This window comes from Panthera uncia, chromosome C2 (genome assembly GCF_023721935.1).
Source record: "Panthera uncia isolate 11264 chromosome C2, Puncia_PCG_1.0, whole genome shotgun sequence".
Taxonomy (NCBI): Eukaryota; Metazoa; Chordata; class Mammalia; order Carnivora; family Felidae; genus Panthera; species Panthera uncia.
Genome location: NC_064810.1, coordinates 70,896,248 through 70,903,355, shown reverse-complemented (window position 1 = coordinate 70,903,355; position 7,108 = coordinate 70,896,248). Strand labels below are relative to the sequence as shown.

At 37.7% G+C, this 7,108-nt stretch overlaps 1 protein-coding gene across 1 annotated transcript in view; it reads right to left on the bottom strand.

Annotated features, from left to right (window-relative positions):
• The window catches only part of PIGX (phosphatidylinositol glycan anchor biosynthesis class X), a gene marked incomplete at its 5' end in the record, with an annotated part of 79,733 nt that overhangs the window by 2,750 nt on the left and 69,875 nt on the right, over nt 1-7,108 (bottom strand). The gene's annotated exons all lie outside the window — the stretch shown is intronic.

Sequence of the window (7,108 nt, the reverse complement as noted above, 5' to 3'; positions counted from 1 at the left end):
AAAAAAAAAAAAAAAAAAGACTGGTTCACAGATGGAACATGACTAGAAACTGCCAGTGCACCTTCAGCTGCATGCTGTCCAAAGTTATGATTAAAAGCATGGGTTGAGGAATCAGATTCCCTCAGTCGGAATCCTGGTTTCACCATTTATTTAAGTGTGTGACCTTGGGCAAATTAAATTACTTAACTGTAGTCAGGGATCCTTGAAGAAACGGCTGGTTCTAGGCCTGGGACAGGGAAAATAAGGATGAGCCTAGAGTATCTTATATTGTCAGAAGGTAAAAAAGTACTTAAAAAGGATAAGGACACAGGAAAGAGTTCCCAAAAGCCAATACTGGAATGAATGGAGCAGTAAAATAAAGTAGCATTATATTTAACCCAAAGTAAAAAATAAATATATACAGTTCATATCAGTACAAATGAATAAATAAAATGGTGGGGTGCCAAATCTTCCTTATAAAAGAATTCCAAATAATAATTGTAGCTACATCCCCTCCTAGGAGTTGGAACTTAACTTCCTTCCCCACTTGAATATATGCTGGATCTAGTGACTCATTTCCAAGAGGCAGAGTATGGAAAGGGAAAAATAACTTCATGGTGGAAAAATGTGGCAAACACTGCATTAACCAAGTGATCAAGGTTAACAACTCCAGTAATAAGTTATGCTGACGTCACTCACCACCTGATTGAATGTGATGAGAAACCTACTTTACCTCTATGGTATTCTTCCTCAAATTCCATAACCCCAGTCTAACTATGGGAAAAACATCAGATAAACCCAAACTGAGGGACATTCTACAAAAATTCCTGACCAATACTCCTTAAAGGGGCACCAGGGTGGCTCAGTTGGTTAAGCATCCAACTTGGGCATAGGTAACGATCTCGTGGTTTGTGGTTCCAGCCCCACGTCAGGCTCTGTGGTGACAGCTTGGAACCTGGAACCTGCTTCAGATTCTCTGTGTCTCCCTCTCTCTCTGCCCCACCCCTGCTTGTACTCTGTCTCTCTCTCTCATTATAAACATTAAAAAAATAAAAATTAAAAAAAAAAAACTATCAAAGACATGAAAAACAAAGAAAAACTGAGAAACTGTTCACAGAGCAGAGGAGTCTAAAGAGACATGACAATGTTATATTCTGTAGCAAAAAAAGGACATTAGTGGAAAAACTGGTGAAATACCAATAAAACCTAGAATTTAGTTAACAGTAATGTACCAATGTTGGCTTCTTTGCTTTGACAGACATTTTAGGGTTTGTGTTAACATTAGAAGATAGGTGATAGGTATACAGGAAATCTACTATCTCTGCAAATCTGAAATTATTCCACAATAAAAAGTCTATTTCAAAATGAATTATGCAATAAGTTCCTTTAAAAGTTATAGAATTATCTACAATATGACCTAGCAATTCCACTCCCAGTATATACCTAAGAGAACTGAAAACATATGTCCACAAATAAGTTGCATATGAATGTTCATAGCATTACTCATAATAGCCAAAAGATTAAAAAAAAAACACCCAAAATATCCATCAACAAATGGACAGATAAAATGTAGCATATCTATACAATGGAATATTTGGCCACGGAAAGGAGTGAAGTACTAATACTGGCTACAACGTGGCTGGACCTTTAAAACATAAGTGGAAAAAGAAAGACACAAGAAGACCACATACTGTATGATACCATTTATATGAAATGTCAAGAACATGCAAATATTTCCACAAAGACAGCAGGTGATTAGTGGTCACTAAGAGGTGAACGGAATGGGATGTGACTACTAATGGGTATGGCGTTTCTTTCTGAACGCCATTTCATGAAAATGTTCTGGAATTAGACATCAGACATTGCACAACCTTTTTAATATCTTAAAACCACTTAATTGCACAGTTTAAAATGGTAAGTTTCAGCTATGTGAATATCTATCTCAAATTAAAAAAAAATTTTTTTTAATGATTTATTTTTGAGAGACAGAGCACGAGTGGGGGAGGAGCAGAGAGAGAGGGAGACAGAGTCCGATGCGGGGCTTGAACTCAAGAACCATGAAATCATGACCTGAGCCGAAGTCGGATGCTTAACCTACTGAGCCACCCAGGCACCCCGCTACATAAAATACTTTAAAAGTGAACTTAAAAGTAAAGACACAGGGGTGCTTGGGTGGCTCAGTTAAGCCTCTGACTCTTGATTTCAGCTCAGGTCATGATCTCACGGTCATGAGATCAAGCCCTGGGGCGGGCTCCATGCTGAGCGTGGGGCCTGCTTGAGATTCCTGCCCCCCTTCCCCAGATAAAAACAAAAACAAAAATAAAATAAGAGAGGGGCACCTGGGTGGCTCAGTCGGTTAAGCGCCGACGTCAGCTCAGGTCATGATCTCGAGGTTTGTGGGTTTGAGACCCGCACTGGACTCTGTGCTGACAGCTTGGAGCCTGGAGCCTGCTTTGGATGCTGTGCCTCTCTCTCTCTCTCTGCCCCTCCCCAACTCATGCTCTGTCTCTGTCTCTCAAAAATGAATAAAAGTTAAAAAAACTTTTTAAAAAAATAAAAAATGAGATACAACAAAATTAAACATTTTATTGATTTCATGAAGTACATTTTTTAAAAATTTTATCTATCTATCTATAAGTTTACATCGAAGTTAGTTAGCATGTAGTGCGCAATAATGATTTCAGGAGTAGATTCCAGTGCATCCCCTGTGTATAACAGCCAGTGCTCATCCCAACAATTGTCTTCCTTAATGCCCCTTACCCATTTAGCCCATCCCCCCACCCACAACCCTTCCAGCAACCCTGTTTGTTCTCTGTATTTAAGAGTCTCCTATGTTTTGTCGCCCTCCCTGTTTTTATATTATTTTTGCTTCCCTTCCCTTATGTTCATCTGTTTTGTATCTTAAATTCCACACGAGTGAAGTCATATATTTGTCTTTCTCTAATTTCACTTAGCATAATACCCTCCAGTTCATCCTACGTAGTTGCAAACGCGAAGTACATTCTTAAATGAAACTGGTTTTAAAGAAAAAACAAAAAAAAAACCCTCCAAGTGTATGGCCACTGCCTCGATTTGTGCCAAAATATAGGCTGTTTTACCTGCCAGCACTGCAAGTGTCAACAGTATGAAAGGCAAAGAGTATCTTAGTATTATTATGAAAATAGGTTTTGACTTCATATACCCCAGTGGTACCACGCACCACATTGAGAACTGCTGCTTTAAAGTATATCCCAGCTCTACACTTCACCCTCATACGCCAATTATTGTTTTACTGAGGTGGCAAAAGACACATATTTATTCATTCTTTCAAAACACAGCCTTTCCATATACAGTACTTTGTTCACCCAAAAAATTTTCTTTACTGCTCTATTTTAATATACTGCACAGTAGCTTTTTAATTTGCTGCATACATTCAGTCCAATAGAACTAAAGAGGAGCTAATAGATTATTTGTTTCACAACATTCTTCTTGGTGATTATACATTACAGGTAAAGTTGAATTAGCTATCTCAAGGAAATCCCAATTAACATGATGTTATTACCTTACAGGCAACACATGTCTAAATAAACCCCCAAATTTAACATTAAACGTATGGGTCACAGATATCCTTAATGAAATTACTCAAGATGACAAATATGACAGCAACAATTCTAAGTAATATGCCTCACAAGTGATTAGATCTTAGTAAATACAAGCATGACAATCCTTGATACTATGACATCAGCTTAGCTGAGGACTTCATCACTTCATCTCAAGATTTCTCTAACCAGTATCTATGTCTTCAACTGCTGCTCAGAGGAAGAGGTTAGAAGCTTTAACCAGCTTCCTAAAGAGTTTCCATGCATTCAGGTTTTACTTAGAACTACCTATAAGCAACAGACTGAGGACTAAACTCTGATATTTAGGGACATTTACTACTGAATTGATCTGATATCATGAATGCACCACATAAATCATATGCCTCATTTTACCCAAATACACCAAAGAATTTTCTGGCCTAACTCATCTTTGTGTGTAAATTTCTCCATTCTTAAACTTTCTTCACTATTTTCTGTATCTAACCAAATCTTTCAATGTTCAGCAAGAATTATTTCCTATGTAAGATCATTCCTGTCTATCCTTGTTCAAAATGATCCTTCAAATCCTCTGAACAAGACTGACCCCCCCCCCCCCACCCCCACACAGGCCCCTCACATCCTCTGAATACAAGTTACACAGGAAAACTAATTCAGAGTAATAAAGCTGGATTAGAATTTACCTGGTCCATCTTTCTTTCTTTCTTTTTTTTTTTTTTTTTTTAACATTTATTTTTGAGACAGAGAGAGACAGAGCATGAATGGGGGGAGAGCCAGAGAGAGAGGGAGACACACAATCCGAAGCAGGCTCCAGGCTCTGAGCGGTCAGCACAGAGCCTGATGCGGGGCTCGAACTCACAGAGTGCGAGATCATGACCTGAGCCGAAGTTGGACGCTTAACCGACTGAGCCACCCAGGCGCCCCTCTTTCTTATTTTATATGCGAAGGACCAACAGCCACCAAAATAAGTAGGCTGAATTTAATGACTAACAAACTAAGACCAGAATTCAAGGTCAGTAACAACTCAATCTCACATTGTTGTTTTTTTCTTAATCATGTTAATATATTGGATCACTCTCAGGGTATCTGGCTGGCTAAGTCGGTGGAGCATAGGACTTTTGATCTCCAGGTTGTAAATTTGAGCCCCATGTTGGGTGTAAAGATTTTTTTTAAGACTTTATGATTTTTTTATGTCATCTCTACACCCAACGTGGGGCTTGAACTCACAATCACGAAATCAAGAGTCACAAGTTCCACCAAGTCAGCCAAGCACCCCTAGAGATTACTTAAAAATAAAACCTTTAAAGGACTCTGGCAATGAGTTACAACTGTGCATCCTTAATTATTCTTTTAGGTATCTTTCCTGCTCAAGACTTCAAGCAATTGAAAGGCACCACCACCACTATTATTATATATTGTACTGTCTCCTTTAATCTTTAACACAGATCCTTGCATGTATTAAGGCATTAATGTTTAACACAGATCCTTGTATGTATTAAGACAGTAATAGTTACTGATTTAAGGTACTATATACTCTGTCACCAGAGGAAATATTCTTACCAAATTTATTAGTTCTCTATCAAAAAGCATTTCACTACACAACATATAAACTACCCTATATTAACAAAAATATCTTTGGAAAGATTTACACTTTTCCTCTAATAGCTAATTCATGGTGTTAGTCTTTAATCCTTTTCCATAAAACAATGTTATTTTTTTCTGTGTGTTGCTTCTACTGATGGTGTCAAATGCCTAAAAAGTGCTAAGTGACGATGTGATAAGGTTCTTTACATCTTATATTTTAGCCAGAAACAATATAAAAACAATTCATGATAAAATTCTGATTTACCAGTGTTTTGCTCCATCATTACCCAAAAATGTTTTCTTAAAAAAAAATGATAATAATGCCTCTCTCTAAATCTGTTCACTTTTTGCTACTTTTCAGTGAAAAACAAGTAGGCGAAACAAAAAGCCCCAAAACACACTGTACTCTTCTAACAGGCCCATTGTTTAATTGTGACACGACTTAAAAACAAACAATTCCTCAATTGTCTACTGAAGGAGACCAGGGGAAGCTAAATATATGACAGAAATGAAAAAAAGGAGTGGTGTCTGGAACTAGTCAGTCTTAACTAGCAAAAATCGTTAATTTTTTTATAATCTAACTTGGATCAACTATGGTACTTAATGTACAAACCATACACTACTAAAAAATGATTTGAAAAGCACAACTTGCTTTATATTTTTTACTTACATTTTATATAAATAACAAATGAATCTTAAGTTTTCAGTACCTTAAAAATAAAATCTAACACTATTTGATAGACTTCTAGCAATCTCTCAATAAGCTATAAGAGCTCCCAAAACACTGGCCTCTCCTCCCTTCCCACCTCACAAAAGCTTCAAAAGCTTTTGAGAGAGAAAGTATCGATTAAAAATATCACTAATCACCTCAAATGTATAACACACGCTATGGAAGGCAAGTTCACAAATTAAAAGGAAAGGAGTGTTTTTATTTGGTGGCAATGGCCATAACATCAGGTCTGTTAGTAGCAAAGCCAGAAAGGAAAAGGAAAGTGGGGAAGAGATACAGAAGACAACTGGGGCACTGGAAAAGAATAAAGAAGTGTAAAGAAACTCTGATTCAAACTCAAATAAATGAAGGAGTGGATAATATATCAAATCTATAAAAATGTAAGGATAGGCTAGTTAAGATGAAAAGGATGTTTCCATAGAGCCCAAAGCAAAGTGAAACCAAGAACAAAGAGTAAGCAAGTTACCAATCCATTTATTCTTGAAGGATTTTTGACTAACCCTTGGAGACCTTAAATTTCCACTTTGATGGCTGTCACAGGGGACAGGTGATAAAGCCAAGTCTGCCTGAATTGAAAAATCTAATAGCAGCCCCTTCCACACAAGACCAGGACCTAAAAAGTATAACCTGTTCAAGAGTAAATCAGGAATGAATCCCTCTGGGCCAAACGGAACAAGAAAACCTTCAGTATTTTGAGTCCAGTGATACTGTGGAGTGGGGGCTGGGGGTGAGGATCTCTGAGAAATCCTAACAACAAAATGTACGTTTTTTTGGTATGAATTCATCCCACCTCTGAGGTCCCCCAAATTCCCAAATAGGTTTAACTGAATATGGTCATGCTAGTGAATGGTAAAATCAAACGACAAGAACTTTAGGTCTTTTTGGGTACTACTCAGATCTCAAATAATACCCAAAGATAAAATTCTAAGGAAAAGGAACATCTCATAGTGAAAATTCAGAAAATGAAACAAAGCACCATGACAGAACTAGCCAAAACAGACTGGTGAAATAGATGTAGAATGATTTGACACAGAATATGTATTAGAAGTTTGAAAAAAAGCAAATATGAAAAACCACCATACAAAACTTTTGGAAAGGGGCACCTGAATGATTCAGTCAGTTAAGTGTCCAACTTTGGCTCAGGCCATGAACTCATGATTCGGGAGTTCGAGTCCTTCAACAGGCACTGTCGGTGCAGAGCCTGCTTGGGATTCTCTCTCCCCCCCCCCCCCCCCCTTCC